Source organism: Carlito syrichta, unplaced genomic scaffold (genome assembly GCF_000164805.1).
Source record: "Carlito syrichta isolate Samal-C Ts95f unplaced genomic scaffold, Tarsius_syrichta-2.0.1 Scaffold312149, whole genome shotgun sequence".
NCBI lineage: Eukaryota > Metazoa > Chordata > Mammalia > Primates > Tarsiidae > Carlito > Carlito syrichta.
This window is the reverse complement of record NW_007256245.1, coordinates 307773-324875: the sequence shown is the minus strand read 5'-3', so window position 1 is coordinate 324875 and position 17103 is coordinate 307773. Positions and strand designations below refer to the sequence as shown.

At 40.7% G+C, this 17103-nt stretch overlaps 1 protein-coding gene across 4 annotated transcripts in view; it reads right to left on the bottom strand.

Annotated features, from left to right (window-relative positions):
• The window catches only part of CTDSPL2 (CTD small phosphatase like 2), an 80285-nt gene extending 65459 nt beyond the window's left edge, over window positions 1–14826 (bottom strand). For 2 of the 4 annotated variants that reach the window (XM_008069626.2, XM_021718384.1), the window contains exon 1: window positions 14392–14826. The gene's annotated coding sequence lies outside the window, so the exon portion shown is untranslated. The other 2 variants (XM_021718383.1, XM_008069627.2) reach the window with 2 other exon arrangements.
• Between the last annotated feature and the right edge of the window lie 2277 nt (window positions 14827–17103).

The following is a 17103-nucleotide window of genomic DNA, read 5'->3' as shown; positions in this document are numbered from 1 at the left end:
TTTTAACTGGTAAAATATAAAGAATGAGTTGATAATTACAGAGGATGAGGACAGGAGAGAAGCAATTTTGGGAGGAAACACAAAGAGCTTAGTTTTGTGACATAAATTTTGAGGTAGTTATTAGTAACCAAAATGGATTTGCAGATCAGGACCTCTAAAATTCTATAGGGATGATTAATGTGACATTTATATATTTGGAAAAAAATCAATTTTTATTTTCTATTTAAAATAATGAGACTAGATGAGCTGACCAAAACAGTTAGAAAATAGAGGAGTTTTAAGGATTGCATGCTGTGTCCAGCATTTCAAGTTGAGAAGATGAAAAGCAACCAGCATGGAGGATTGTCTCATAGCAGATAAGAGGTTGTAGTAGAGCAGGAGTCTGTGATTATCAAGGACAAGGGTGTGGTCTATGGATTATGAAGTCATTGATTTACCAAAGAAAAGACAACTAATGAGACACTATTAGAATACATAGTTTTGTTTTTGATAACAGGTGTGATAGAAGCAAGTGATACTTTGATTTAGACTTCCTTGAGACAGTAAAGAAAAAAAAATAAACACATAAAGTAAAGACAATGCAATAATTTTTGCTTGAAAGAGGAAACACATACTAGTAGCTCAGGAAGAAGAATGGAGTGAAGAGATATGGCATGATTGCAAGACGACGGGCATAATAATAATAAAAAAGAAATACCTCAGCATCTTCCTAACCAGAGAAGTGAAAGACCTTTACAGTGAAAACTATAAAATGCTACTCAAAGAAATCCAAGAAGAAGCCAGGCTCGGTGGCTCAGCCTATAATCCCATGCCTTTGGGAGACTGAGGTGAGTGGATTGCCTGAGCCCACGGGTTAGAGACCTGCCTGAGCAACTTGGCGAGACCTCATCTCTACAAAAAATCAAAAATGAGCCAGGCATGGTAGCGCGCGCCTGTAGTTCCAGCTACTTGGAAGGCTGAGGCGGAAGGATCGCCGGAGCCAAGCAGGTCGAGGCTGCGGTGGTCGGGAGCGGCCACTGCACTCCAGTCTGGGTGACAGAGTGAGACTCCAACTCAAAAAACAAAAAAAACTCAACTTAACTTTTAACTAGATTGACTCAACCACCTACACTAAAAGTCCAGGAAAGCAATTTTCCAAGTATAAAACACTATTTACTTAGTCTTTACTGTCCTATTCACAATATTCAGCATTCAGTAAAATATTGCAAGAAACACAAAGGGAGAAATTATAATCCATTGTCAAGAGACAAAACAATCGGTGGCTCAGCCTGTAATCCCACGCCTTTGGGAGGCTGAGGTGAGTAGATTGCCTGAGCCCACGGGTTCGAGACCCGCCTGGGCGGCGAGACCTCATCTCTACAATAAATCAAAAAATTAGCCAGGCATGGTAGCGCGCGCCTGTAGTTCCAGCTCCTTGGAAGGCTGAGGCAGAAGGATTGCTGGAGCCCAGCAGATGGAGGCTGCGGTGGCCGGGAGCGGCCACTGCACCCCAGTCTGGGTGACCGAGTGAGACTCCAACTCAAAAAAAAAAAAAAGAGACAAAACATTCAACAGGATCAGAAATCAATGAAGTTAAAATCAAGAAAAATAAATGAAAGCAAAAGTTGAATTATTTTTATAAAACCTCTAGCACAACTGAGAAAAAAAGGAGAAAAGACAAATTACCAATACTGGGAATTTAAAAGTGGATATAACCACAGATCCTGTATTTAAAAAAAAATTATGGAATATTACAAACAATTTGATGTCCATATCCTCAACAATTTGGATGAAATGGTCAAATTCCTCAAAAAAAATGAACTACCAAACCATAATATTACATAACCTATTAGCCCCATATCTATTTTAAAAATTGAAATTTTTTTGTTTCCTATGCACTTTATCCATATAGCCAGAAAGTATGAGCCACTGTACACAGTAGGACTTTTAAGCATAAATACAAAGCTTCATATTGGTAATCCTACTATTTATGTTAGAATTTGTCACATCCTCTCAATTCTTTAGAGTTTCATACTAGATAAATTCTTTTCTATTACAGTTTGAGTATTCCTAATCTGAAAAACCAAAATAAAAAATGTTCCAGCCGGGCACAGTGGCTCAAGCCTGTAATCCCAGTACTTTGGGAGGTTCAAGGACAGCCTGGGCAACTTGGCGAGACCTCATCTCTACAATAAAATAAAAAATAAAAAAAATTAGCCAGACGTGGTAGCACATGCCTGTAGTTTCGGCTACTTGGAAGGCTGAAGTGGAAGGATTGTCTGAGCCCAGCAGGTTGACGCTGGGGTGGCCATGAGCATGTCACTGCATTCCAGCCTAGGTGACAAGGTGAGACTCCAACTCCAAAAAAAAAAAAGTTCCATAATCTAGAAACTTTTTGTGCTCTAGGACACTCAAAAAGTAAAACAGTCCCACTTTTTCAACATTTGAACCAGATCTCATTTCACGAATATAAAAAGCTGACTGTACAGAAAGGCAAAACTGGGCAATGAAGTTTGCTTTCTATATAACTGCAGCCCAGGGAAAAGAACTAAAGGGGGCAAGTGGTGCTTGGAGTTGGAAAATAAGCCTCTTCCAAATGTTAGTTATAAAGTGCAACATTAATTCTGTTCATTTCTCTGAATACCCTCTAAATTAATTGCCTCCCTTCCTCCCTCTCTCCCTCCCTTCCTTCTGTCAGGGTCTCACTCTGTTGCCCAGGCTGGAGAGCAGTGGCATGACCACAACAATTACAGTGGCCTCAACCTCCTGGGCTTATGTGATCCTTCAACCGCAGCATCCCAAGTAGCTGGGACTACAGGCATGCATCATCACATCTGGTTAATTTTTTTATTTGTAGACAAGGTTTCACTATGTTACCCAGGATGGTCTCGGACTCCTAGGCTCAAGCAATTCTCTGGCCTTGGCTTCCCAAATTGCTGAGATTACAGGTGTGAGCCACCACACCTGATCTATCCCCTGTAGTCAATCATCAATCCTGATTACTTTTTTACTACTAAAATATTTTTTAGTCTTGTATCCTCCATCCTGCACAAGTCTGCTGCCTGTTCCTCTCACCACGTTTCCCAAAAAATGCCTTCAAAATAAAGGCATCTTTAGCACTGCATATAAAACCCCCAAATTCTACTCCCCAGTCTTTTTTCATTGCTATTTGCACTGCAGTAATGTTTCCTGCCTATATCATAATCTATACATATGTTTCTGCTTTCCTCTTTACCTCATTCATTCAATAAATTCTTATCTTCATTGTTTAAAACTCAGCCCACCAGGGACAGTGGTTCACAACTGTCTGTAATCCCAATACTTTAGGAGACCAAGGTGGAAAGACCACTTGAGGCCAGAAGCTTGAGACCAGCTAGGCAACATGAGACCTTGTCTCAACAAACAACGAACAAAACATAAAACTCAGCTCAAGTATCATGCACTCCAGTAAGTAATTACTTCCATAGCCCAAACCTGTGTAAACCTTGTGATGATCTGTAGTTAACTTTTATCAAATCATATTAAAATAATCTGCTTATCTTCATTGCACTATACTGTAAGAGTCTTGAAACCAGAGATCTGATCTATCAACTCCAATAACCTGGCACACAAGTTGAACTGAACCACAATTTTTCTCATTTCTCTCAAAATCACCACATAATGTGGGAGGTGGGTGAAGAGACAATATATCATTGAAGCATAAACAATCCTCACTGCAGTAATAAATTCTTACTCACAAAAAGAGGTCTAAAAACTAAAAATGTTCCTTCCTCATAAGATTTTCTTCCTTCTCACAAAATCCCTGATACCAAACAATCCTTAAGGCAGACAATTATGGTTGCAAATTGCCTTCTGTTAACAATAAGACTACAACAATGAAACAAGCATAAACTCAGTTGACAATCTGCTACTGAGGTTTTCAGTGCAAATTTCTACCTAAATAGTATGAAAAGAAAACAGCATATTGCCCACAAAGAATTCTTAACAAATTACAGTACTTTGTAGTAACTTATGTGCCCTCTTTACAAATATGTCTGCTGAATAAGAGAGAAAAAGTATATAGATTGAGCATGCCTAATCCAAAAATTTTGAAATGCCCCAAAATCTGAAACTCTCTGAGCACTAACACAACACCATAATGCCACAAGTGGAAAATCCCACACCTGACTCCATGTGATAGATTAGTCAAAATTTTGTATCATGCAAAGTGATTAAAAATATTGTATAATCTGGGCATGGTAGCTGTAATCCCAGCACTTTGGGAGACCAACGGTAGAAGACCACCTGAGCCCAGAGTTTGAGACCAGCATGGGTAACATGGCAAGACCTCACCTCGACAAAAAAATAAAACAAAAATTAGCCAGGTGTGGAGGCTTGTGGCAAATGGAGAGTACTTCAAAGATAACTAAAGTTCAACATGTAAGAATAAATACACAAGTTTTTATAAATAAATTCTGGGTTTTTTGGGTCCCCCTCATATTGAAAATTTGCTATATAAAGAATAAAATATGGGCCGGGTGCAGTGGCTCAAGCCTGTAATCCCAGCACATTGGGAGGCTGAGGCGAGAGTACTGCCTGAGCCCAGGGGTTCAAGACCAGACTGGGCAACTTGGTGAGACCTCGTCTCTACAATATATCAAAAAATTAGCTAGGCATGGTAGCATGCGCCTGTAGTTCTGGCTATTTGGAAGGCTGAGACGGAAGAATTGCCTGAGCCCAGGCGGTCAATGCAGGTGTGGCTGAGAGTATGTCACTGCACTCTAGCCTAGGCGACAAAGTGAGACTCTGATTCAAAAAAAAAAAAAAGAATAAAACACAAATGCAAGGTTCTGGAATAGGCTCCTGAAAGTTTCTAGAGGAATGACCTCCAGACTAGGAAGTAGGAGCTCAGGTTTCAGTCCTGAATCTATCATTAGTTAACTGTGTGACACTAAGTCAGGCAATCCTTCTAGCACTTTGTTTCCTCAAGAGCAAAAGAAGTCATTGCATATTCTATCTGTGCATTTCACTACATGTAAATTTTACCTAAAAAACAAATGAAAATTAAAAAGAGCTGTCAAAATGGGAAATGAGTTATTAATTAATCAGTTGTCTTCATCTTTCTATCACATACAACTAACTCATCATGCTGCATCCTAATTAAGGCAAACATTTACTAATGTTAAAAAGTCTTCAGAATAATTCATCATTAATAAAAACCACATTATTGGACTAGATGACCTCTTTGGTCTTCTCTACCTCTAAAATTCTATGGGTCTGTTAATTTATACTCTGCCTTAAACATGGTATGATAGTTAAATTTATATTAACTTATATTAATCAAAGAAAAACCTAAAAGTCATTGCCTTAGCTAACACCAAATGACATTTTCAAAAGTGGCAGCATATGCTTCTACTTAGTCTTCCTTCCTTCCTTCCTTTCTTTGAGTTGAAGTCTCACTCTGTTGTCCAGGCTGGAGTGCAGTGGCATGCTCACAGACATCGCAGCCCTGACCTGCTGGGCTCAGGCGATCCTTCTGTTTCAGTCTTCCAAATAGCTGGAACTACAGGAGCCTGGCACCATGCCTGGCTAATTTTTTGATTTATTGTAGAGACAAGGTCTCATCATTTTGCCTAGGCTGGTCTCAAACGCCTAGTCTCAGACAATCCTCTAGCCTCTGCTTTCCAAAGTGCTGGGATTACAGGTGTGAGCCACAACGCTCAGCCTTAATCTGTATTTCTAGCCTGACTAATCTGAAATCAACAGCTTCAGATAATGCAACTGTACATTTTTACTCTCCACTTCTTCCATTAATGACCTCAGAGAAGAAAGATTTCTGTCACTTAAAAAAAAATCAAAAGTCAACTGGGGCAGAAGGAATAAGTAGAGGAGCATTACATAAAGTACCAGCTCTAAGACAGGAAGATTCTTTTATCCCCTTCATAATACAGTGTGTGATAAAGATAGGCAGTCTTTTTGGATCATTGTTTTTCTGATGTATGATTTACTCTGCTTTTTAAATTAGCTAATATTATGGAATTATTTATAAACTACCAAATATTTTTTAAAAAATCAAAAACATCTGCCAAATATAGGAACTATACCAAAAATAAAAGAACTGAGTTAGACTGATAAAATTAAGGGGTTTTTTTTCCCTCCTTAAAGTTTTTTCAATAAATAACAGCAAAAAGAATTTTTTTTCTAAAGTCATTATCAACTAACTTTCTCTAGAGAAACAACACGCGGGTTGTTAGGTTACTGATGACTAAAATACTCTCAAAATATAAATCGATTTTTAAAAGATGGCATTAGTATTCCATTTGTTGATCACTGAAAATATGTATTAAGGCATAGTGATTCAGTTATATGTTTTTAAATGCTACTACTAGCACTCTAACTTAAAAATCTTACAGGTCCTTAGCAGAAATACCCTTAGGCAAAATCTGTATTTGTTATAGGGAGAATAACATAGTTGTATTTCTTTAACCTGAATTTTAATAGAACAATAATTTATAGGTTGTTTCAATTGTAATTACCTCCACTAAATATAATTTAAAAATCATGTAGGCCAGGTACAGTGGCTCATGCCTGTAATCCCTGCTCTTTGGGCTCAAGGCTGGATGATCACTTGAGGCCAGGAATTTAACACCAGTCTGGGCAGCACAGTGAGACCTCTGTTTCAAAATATATACATATATATTTTGGGGGGTGGAAGGTCAGTCTCACTCTGTCACCCAGACTGGAATGCAGTGGCATGTTCATGGCCACCACAGCTTCGACCTGCTGAGCTCAGGACAGCCTCAGCCTTCCAAGTAGCTGGAACTATAGGCAAGGACGACCACACCCAGCTAACTTATTGATTTATCTTAGAGATGAGGTCTCGCCATGTTGCCCAGGTGGGTCTCAAACCCCTAGACTCAGGCAATCCTCTCGTCTCCACCTCCCAAAGTACTGGGATTACAGGAGTGAGCCACTGTGCCTGGCTTACAAAAATATATTTTTAAAAAAGTATCCAGGCAAGGTGGCATACACCTGTAGGTCTAGCTACTCAGGAGGCTAAGGCAGGAGGGTCGCTTGAGCCCAGAAGGTCAAGGTTGCAGTGAGCTATGACTGCACCACTGCACCCAGTCTGGGTGACAGAGCAAGACCCTGTTTCAAAAAAAAAAATCTTACAAAAAAAAGAATTCTGTAATCCCAGCACTTTGGTAGGTGGAGGTGAGCAGACTGCAAGAGCTCAAGAGTTCGAGAGCAACCTGAGCAACATGGTAAGACCTTGTCTCTACAATAAATAACTGGGTATGGTGGTGCACTCCTACAGTTCCAGCTACATGGAAGTCTGAGGCAGAAGGATCGCCTGAGCATAGCAGGTTGAGGCTGACTGCACTCCAGCCAGGGCAACAGAGTGAGGCTGACTCAAAAAAGACAAGAGAGAGAGAGTGAATTCTATTACATGTAATAAGAAAATTCAACCAATAAAGCTTCATAACACAATGATACTTTAGCAAAAATACAGGTTATAAATTCATAAGAAGTGGGTACTGTAATTCCTTCTCTCAACAAGCCAACAAGCTCATGGGAAACCCAATACTTCCAGGCTATCATTTCTCACCATATTATTATCCAATCTATGAAATATGTCAATTTACTGGGTTCATCTATATACATACAAGTTTCAATGTACTTACTGGATACACAAAGAAAATTCTAAAGATTAAAAAAAGTGAACTTGGCCGGTGCGGTGGCTCAGCCTGTAATTCCAGCACTTTGAGGCCAAGGCGAGAGGATTGCCTAAGCCTGGGGGTTCGAGATCAGCCTGGGCAACTTGGTAAGACCTCGTCTCTACAATAAATCAAAAAATTAGCCAGGTGTGGCAGTATGCGTCTGTAATTCCAGCTACTTGGAAGGCTGAAGCGGAAGGATCACCTAAGTCCAGCAGGTTGAGGCTGCGGTGGTCTTGAGCGAGCCATTGCACTCCAGCCTGGGCAACAGAGTAAGACTCCAACTCAAAAAAAAAAAAAAAGCAAACTTAATTTTGGCATAATTTTCCTAAGAGTGCTTTTTATTTAAATAGTTCTCACCCAAACTGGGCAAGGCGATAGATGTAAATAGATGTAACCAATTATACCTTTTTGATTTAAAAAAAAATCTATTTAATAAAGTAAGTTAATATTAGGTATTGGCATATTCCACTGATCTGTACTATTCTTGAGTGTGATAGCTTAGGAATGAGTAAGACTTGAACTCATTCATGTTTAGAGAGGGTGTCAAATTGAGAGCCAAGCAGATCTATCTAGTCTAAAAATGACCCTAAAGCAAGCTGGTTGAAGAAATTAGATTCCAAAGTTTCTTGGTGGGGAATTTTGAGGTTTTCAAGAAAATTCAAGTGGAGATAAAGAAGCCAAAATAGAAGAATTGTGGCAAGCTTACAGGACAACTATGGATTAAGCATCAATTCTACTAAAAAGGATTATCTTAAAGGTATCTTTTGGAGACAAATTTTGACTCCAGCTATAGAAGAACTTACCTTGATGGAAAGTGGAAGAAATGACATGAAATTCCTTGAATAAAAATTTGATTTAAAAAAAATAAAAATAAAAGTAAGTTACATTTTACATTAAACTTACTTTCAGGCCAGAAGAAATCTGAAACCCTAAGAAAACATTAATTTGATAGAAATGAATGAGATATTGACAAGGGAGAAAAAGTTATTAAATAAAAATCTTTATAATCATAAAACATCATAGTTGTTTTTTTTTTAACGTGAGAAAACAGGATTTATTGAGAGGATAGAAAAGCTCCCACAGTGGGAGGGGACCTGAAGGGGTTGCCCCAACATCACAGCTTTTGCCCACAATAAATCTGCATCGAATATCTGAAATAATTTTCCACTATTTTTATTACCACCTACCAAGGAAAAATTCATCCTTAAGATTGAAATAAACTACATGGGAGATAATTTATAAAGGATTAATTTTTACTTAAATTATTAGTCAAGGATTAGGTATAATCCTAATTCTCTAACAGAAGTGTCCTCTTATTTGCTACTATTAAAAACAAAAAACAAAAGAACAGGCCAGGCGTGGTGGCTCGCTGGTAATCCCAGCACTTTGGGAGATTGCCTGAGCCCAGGAGTTCGAGACCAGCCTGGGGAACTTGGTGAGACCTAGTCTATACAATAAATCACAAAAAACTAGCCAGGTGTGGTGGCATGCATCTGTAGTTCCAGCTACTTGGAAGGCTGAGGCGGAAGGACTGCCTGAGCCCAGCAGGTCAAGGCTTCGGTGGCCATGAGCGTGCCCCTGCACTACAGTCTGGGCAACAAGAATGAGACTCCGACTCAAACCCCCCCCCCAAAATAACCGGAACTGGACAAAAATGGCTCATGCCAGTAATCCCAGCACTTTGAGAGGCCAGGGTGGGAGGATCACTTGAGCCCAGGAGTTCAAGAACAGACTGGGCAACATAGCAAGACCTCGTCTCTACAAAAAAAGCAAAAAAAAATTACATGGATGTGGTGGTATGCACTACTCAGGAGGCTGAGGCAGAAGGATCACCTAAGTCCAGGAGTTGGAGGCTGCAGTGAGCCATGATCATGCCACTACACTTCAGCCTGGATGACAGTGAGATCCTGAATCAAAAATAAATAAAAATAAATTTTTATAAAGTGAAAGGTATATGCCCAATGGTGGGGGGGTGCACATGATGGTTTGAAATATTTTTCAAATAATTTTCATCTATACATCAGAAAATTAAAGGATTATATAATTAGCTTAATTTCACAACATAATACCAAAGCAGGTTACTTGTACAGTCAGTGAGAGGGTAACCATTTTCAACTCAACAGGAAAATCATACATATTTGAGGGACACGAGGATGAAAGCAATTATTACTAAAGCAAATAATCATGCTTTTCTCTCAACCGAAAGGATATTTATATGTCCTGGATATTTTTTAACAAATAAAATACTCTTCTTTTAATAAAACAGACTTTAAAACTCCTACCTAAAGATTAACTGGGCATCACGAGAAACTTAAAATGTCAAGTTATGCTGCTAACAGGGTCTTTCTTAATCCTTCTCTTCTTATTTTTGGCAACTTCTCTGCTTTTTTAGTTTCCCATTTCTCAATTATGATTTTGCCTAAAAGAAGATTATTCATAAACTATACAAACTGTTATTACTAAATTTCAATTCCAATTATTTCTGAAGTATACAAGTGTCTTCTACTAGTACATTATTTTGTTTCTTTAGCCAAAGTAGCAAACACATTTGCTTGTCCTAAAAATTATTATAGCTATTATGAAAGCCTGATTGCTAGAACCCCATATTGATTCATGTTTAATCTAGACATACTCTTTTTTCTCAATCTCTCAAATACAGGAACCTATGAACATCATAAAATATGGGGGTCCTAAGATAGTCCGCTGGCCTACTGTAACATGCTAAAATATTTGTCCTTAACATCTTATTTTTCTTGGGACCACACCATCACTACTGCCAGATTCCAAAGGATCCCAAGAGACCAAAGCTTTTCACATGATTCTACCCCAACCACAGTTGTCATCTTCCCTAGACTATGCTCCCATATTCCAAACTTCTGATAACAAAAAGTACATTAACACTTAACTTTCCTATGTTTCACTGTCTCTGAGCCCTCACCTCTGTGTGGTATCAGCAAGTTTATTTGATAGCTAACCTGTGCTAATAACAATAAAAGCCAATAGTTTAAGGTTTCTTTTGCAGATAATTTGTGATTTTTTTTTTTTTTTGAGTCAGAGTCTCGCTCTGTCACCCAGGCAGGAGTACAGTGGCATCATGCTCACAACCACCGCAGCCTTGGCCCTGGGCTCACCAAGTTGCCCAGGCTAGTCTTGAGTCCCAGGGCTCAGGCAATCCTCTCGCCTCTACCTCCCAAAGTGCAATTTGTGATTTTTAAAGATATTTAGAAAAACACTCCACCGGGCTTGGTGGCTCAGCCTGTAATCCCGTGCCTTGGGAGGCTGAGCTGAGTGGATTGCCTGAGCCCGCAGGCTCGAGACTCGCCTGGGCAGACCTCATCTCTACAATAAAACAAAAATTAGCCGGGCATGATAGCGCACGCCTGTAGTTCCAGCTACTTGGAAGGCTGAGGTGGAAAGATCACCGGAGCCCAGCAGGTCGAGGCTGCGGTGGCCAATAGCAACCACTGCACTCCACTCTGGGTGACAGAGTGAGACTCCAACTCAAAAAAACAAACAAACAAACAAACAAACAAAATAAATGAAAAACACTGGAGAGATGCAAATAAAGTTAGACACTGGCAACTGTCAAATTGTACCACACAGTGAACGACCTAATTTACCCACTTGTAATGTAGGTCCAATTATAGTACAATTAAAAATTATTATAGTCATACAACCACTAGTAAATATATGTAGCTTAGCTATATGCCTCCTAGCAAATGCCAAGTAAGTAGAAACTAAAGCTGCAAGTGTATGGTTTTAATATAGGTTCCATATCTGTCAAATCTCATCCTCAAAGTAGAACAAACCACCTCCTATAGCCAATCCAGTTAAAATGATCAGGCATCTTTTAAAAAATGTTTATTATTTGTTTATTTATTTGTATAGGGTCTCCCAGTGTTGCCCAGGATGGTCTCAAACTTCTGGCCTCAAGCAATCCTCCTGCCTCAGTCTCCCAAAATGCTGGGATTACAAGCATGAGCCCCTACACTCAGCCTTCTCAAGGTACTTTTTAACATACCCAGAACAACTGCTTAGAGCACACCTCTCAGCACACTCGATATTTATGACTTAAAGTGTCTTTTCCACTTTATGCTTTCACAACAACTTGGTAAACTACAAATACAATTAGATACTGCTTTTTTCAAATTCTGGCAAAACACTTTATCCATTTTCTCATTAATCCAAAACATAGTCCCCTATAACTGAGATAAATTAATACTATTTGGGGGCAGGCCAACATGGCTCACATTCGTAATCCCAGTGCTTTGGGAGGCTGAGGTAGGAAGACTGCTTGTGGCTAGGAGTTTGAGATCAGTCTAGGCAACGTGGCAAGGCTCTGTCTCTGCAAAAAATTTTAAAAATTAGCTGGGCATAGTGGCATGCACTTGTAGTCCCAGCTACTCAGGAGGCTGAGGTGGGAAGATCACTTAAGCCCACTGAGGCTGCAGTGAGCGATGATCACACCACTGCACTCCAGCCGGGGTGACAGAGCGATGAACCTGTCTCTTAAAAAAAAGAAAAGCTTATGGTTATGAATCTAGAGTCTAGTACATCCTTTCTGGACAAAAGGGTCAAGTTTCTTTAACCAGTTAGAGGATTCTGTTACCCAATAATCTCACAAAGAAACCACTTGATCAGTAATCACAAATCTGAAATCAACTAGATGAATTTAGGAAAGAGAAAACTTCCCCAATTCCTAATTTCTTAGAAGTGGAAAATAATATTACTAGTTCAAATGAAATGCCCAAGAGACACTATGTAGAATGGAATATTGTAAAACATACTACTCTCATTTGGTATTCCTATGCAATCCTTTTTGGATTTTCTATATAGTTACAAGTCCACAAACGTTAAGGACTACACCACTTACAGCTTTTATGTCCTTTCAACTCAAACTGAGAAGAGCATTAAAAGGGTGCAGGTACTGAATGTAGTACTAAAGAATTTGGGGAAAATTCTTGAAAACAGTCTACAATGTTGACTCTGCTAACCATAAACCAAATTTTATTACTAACATATAAGCTACCCAAAAAGGTCATTAAAATACAGAGAAAATCTACACACTATACCAATAGTTTATTTCAGATCGCTTTAAGTAAAATATTTGGCCCCATTTTTTAAACAAATTGACTAAACAAGTAGTTAACGTGCCTGTACATCCACTTCCCACCCCCTCTCCTATTAGTCCTAGGAAAGTATGAAGTTCAACTCAATACTAAAAGACTGCTTCACATAATAGCTACATTTTGCCTTGACTTTCTTTATGACCTTGGGCAAAGTCTACCAAATGAAGACTATAATGTTTGCATGTTCCTGTTTATTACTGAAATTTAATCCTAATATCATGCTAACTAACATTAGTGAATTTTTCTAAGTTGGACCTACAGAGCTGAAAGCTTTCAAATTATAAATATTAACTGATATGTAATATGAACAATTTTTTAATCTTAATTTGATTAGTGAAAACGAAAACAACTACAAAGGCTTCAAATTCAGCATAATTAAAAAATTCTAAACAAAAAAACCAAAAAAAAAACCAAAACCAAGGGCCTCCTTATTACTTCCCTTTATGGACTAGCCTACAATGAAGAAGAAAAAAGAAAAAGAAAGGAGTAAAACTAGCTTTGCTATTTCCCTTCTTTTATAAGGATAAAACTAGACCACAAACGAACATTTAAAAACGTGGCCAGGAATGGGGAGACAAAATATAAAGCAATCTACAATCTAAAAATTACACAGATAAATCTATCATTTCAAGTCATTAATTTGTACACCAAAGTAAGACTGTAATCTTGGTGCTGCTTTACTAGCATTGAAAGATAAATCCCTGCCTCGAAGGAACATCTACTGAGTACAACATCTACTGAGGACGTCTTGTTTCAGGATTTCAGAGAAGTTTATGAACAGTATCTCTTTAGGCTTCCCTAAGGTACTCTAAAGTGCTTAACATCATTCACACATCCAGCCACCACCAGGGTGAGAAGTAAATAAACACGATTTACTTATGCAATTATTTACCACAGAATTCTGGCCAAGAATGCAAAAGTAAACACCATAGAGGCATTTAATGCTCAAAGAAAGCAGAGAATATTAAGGATAATAAGAGTCACCCTTAGTTGACCACTATGGAAACCAGAGAGCTACCACATGAGCTGTTATGTACTATCACTCTTGATTTTAAAAAGTAACGATGTCAACTCAACATTTTAACAGTACAAAAGACAACAGAATTTAGTGAAATCTCTTCTTCCACATTATCAAAAGGTGTTTATAAGAACTGAGGTACAGCAACGCCCCCCTAAAAGCACCCTACTAGAAAGAATGAAACACCGAAAACATTAGGCCAAAAAGGTTGGAAAAGCTGAACTCCTAACTTAATTACCCAGAGGGACCACAGGGGACGAGGAACGTGAGATCGGAGGGGGGTGGGTAGCAAAGTGAAATCCAACCCCAGAAATCACAACGCAGGCCGCAGCATAGGAGCTGAAGCTGGCGGGAAGTGAGCGCCCTTTCCGTTCCCAGGGGAAAGTCCAGAAAGGAGCGGCTCCACACAGTGGACGTACGAGGCGCCAATTAGTGCATGCCTACCAAGACGCTGGAGCCGCTGAAGGACCAGGGTGAGAAGGGGAGGAGATCCCGGCAGACGGCCCTGGAAGAGGAGGAGAACTAAGGTTGGCAGCAGCGGCAGCGTCTGGACGAAGGGGATTACCTAACTGTGACGACAGAGAAGTGTCCTCAGGCTCCGGCGATGGTCCCGACTACGCAATGTGTGGTGTCTTTCCCGCTTAGCCCGCAGCAGCAACAGAACCAGCTCCTTCAGCCAGTCGCCATTTCCCGCCTACCGACCTGCTGCACCGCACGGACAGGGACCCGGATGGAAAGCGGTCTCTCCGCGCAGGCGCTCTGACTTTCTCCTCCCCCTCCCGCCACAATTCCGCGAGGTGGGAGGGAAGGAATGCGGGCGGCCACAGCGGCAACAACAACAACCAAAAAAAACCTTTACTTCCGTGAAGAGCGTAGAAGTTCCTTACGCCGGAAGAAAGTCTTAAATCTGAATTCCTGACAAAAATAGAACACAGGACCTCAGGACCAGGTGGTCAAAACCTCTCTAGATACGCAAGGGCCTGGGGGATATTTGTACTTTAGGGGCCTCCGTAGCCGGCTGTGTAGTGGTCGCAGGGGGAGTAGGGAGTAAAGCGTTAGGAGTGGAGAGGCGGGGACCCGAAGGACGGTTTTTCCTCCCGCTGCTAACGGAACTGCTTAGGCAGAGCTGGGAGGGGGGAGCGCGCCCTCGCCCCGGAGGCGGGGCTTAGGAATGCGTCGCGCACCCTGGCGGCTAGGGTTAGCCAGATGGGTGGAGCCGAGGGGACGAGGCGGGACTAACGGCTTGGCGCGCTGGAGGAGGTGGTTCGTGGGGAGCGCTGCCCGAGGCCGAGAGAAAGCGAGTCAGACGCCTTACCTGGGATCTCGGTGGACCCTGAAGGTTTCTTTTCCAGCTCACTGCCTAAAGGGCAAAGCAGTCGCTCTTGGATCATACATTTTCACGCCCTTCGACTTCACGCAGTGTCGGCGGTAGTTTTGCAGGTTGAGAACTTGGCTCTTTTCAGGCAAATGGGATCACACCTGCAAACCTAGGTCAAAGGACGGTCAGCTGAGTGAACATGTATCAGTGCGGAGCATCAAATCCTAGTGGAATATGAGAAAGCCAAGCCCAGTGGTTGGAAGAGCATTATATTTTTTACTAAAATTCCAGGACACTCTCATTCGATCAGGACGTACTTGGGGGAAAAAAAAACACTAGGTGCAAAGGATAAAACAGTGAACAAAGCAGACAAAGACACTGCCTTCCCAAAGTTCGTAGTCTTTAAGATAGACAAACAATTTAAATCCAGTGTGATAAAGTGACTACAAAAGGAGTGGAATCACAGGCGTCCTAGGAGCACCTGAGGGTGCTGGTGAGAGAGTCAGGGAAGGCTTTCTTTCGTAAGATGATATCTAACTGAGACGTAAAGGAAGAGTTGGCTTTGCAATGGAAGAGTGTCTAGGTAAAGGAACAAGAGTAGGAAAAAATCCAAAAAGGAGATTGTGTTGAGCCGTTTGGGAAGTAGTTCTGTGCGCCAGGGAAAGTGGATTTGGGGGAGAAGGTGGTGAGAAATGAGACGTAGGTAAGCAGAAATAACGTACCTTTGTGAATCTGATTGTTTCTATTTCAAAGTATGGAGCAGGTGGGTTGTCTTCTGAAAACTTTATATACTACAGATACTGTAAGAGCTCAGTTCATTTGCACCCTAAATCTTACTAGAACAAAAATGCTCCGAATGCAATATTTATTGAGAGTTGGTGGTATACGGAGCACAGAACTAGTAGTAGTCCACAAATAATAGATTCCTGAAAAGCTAAATGGAAATCAACAAATACTGGGTTTTGTTTTGTTTTGTTTTGTTTTTGATTTTGAGTTGGAGTCTCACTCTATCGCCCAGACTGGAATGCAGTGGCACGCTCCCCACCCACCGCAACCTCGACCTGCTGGGCTCCAGCGATCCTTACGCCTCAGCCTTCCGAGTAGCTGGAACTACAGGCGCGCGATACCACGCCCGGCTAGTTTTTTTCCGATTTATTGTAGAGACGCAGTCTCGCCAAGCTGCCCAGGAGGGTCTCGAACGCGCGGACTCAGGCAATCCACTCACCTCGGCCTCCCAAAGCACGGGATTACAGGCAATCACACACAGCCCCTAAAGTTATTTTTATGTTACTTTTTTTTTGAGTCGAAGCCTCATTCTGTTGCCCAGAGTGTAGTGCAGTGGCATGCTCATGGCTACCGCAGCCTCGACCTGCTGGGCTCAGGCGGATCCTTACGCCTCAGCCTTCCAAGTTGCTGGAATTACAGGCGCATGCCATCACACCCAGCTAACTTTTAAAAAATTATTTATTGTAGAGACGAGGTCACACCAAGTTGCCCAGGCTAGTCTCGAACCCCTGGACTCAGACAGTCTTCTCGCCTTGGCCTCCCAAAGTGTTGGTATTACATGCTTGAGCCACTGGGCTTGGCTTAAAGTTATTTTTAAATCAGGTAAAAATTTAAAACATTTCTGAAAAATAAAGTTCCAAGAAGTTATATTTTAAACCTTCATGATCCTAGAGCTTAAGTAAAATATGCCATTTACAAAGCACTTTCATGTGCATTTTGATTCTCCAAACAACCCTATAAGGTAGGTAGAATACGTGGTGTTGTGTGTGTATATGTGTGTGCATGTGTGCCCTGCCACTCCCCACCCCCTTTTAGTTGACAACACTGAGATTTTAAAAAACAAAAAGTACAGGAAAAAATAAAAATAGATGCCATATCCAAAGACAATCACAATCAGCTAGTAAGACATATAATCAGAACTCAGCACACCCCCCCCCCCCTTTTGCTCTCTCT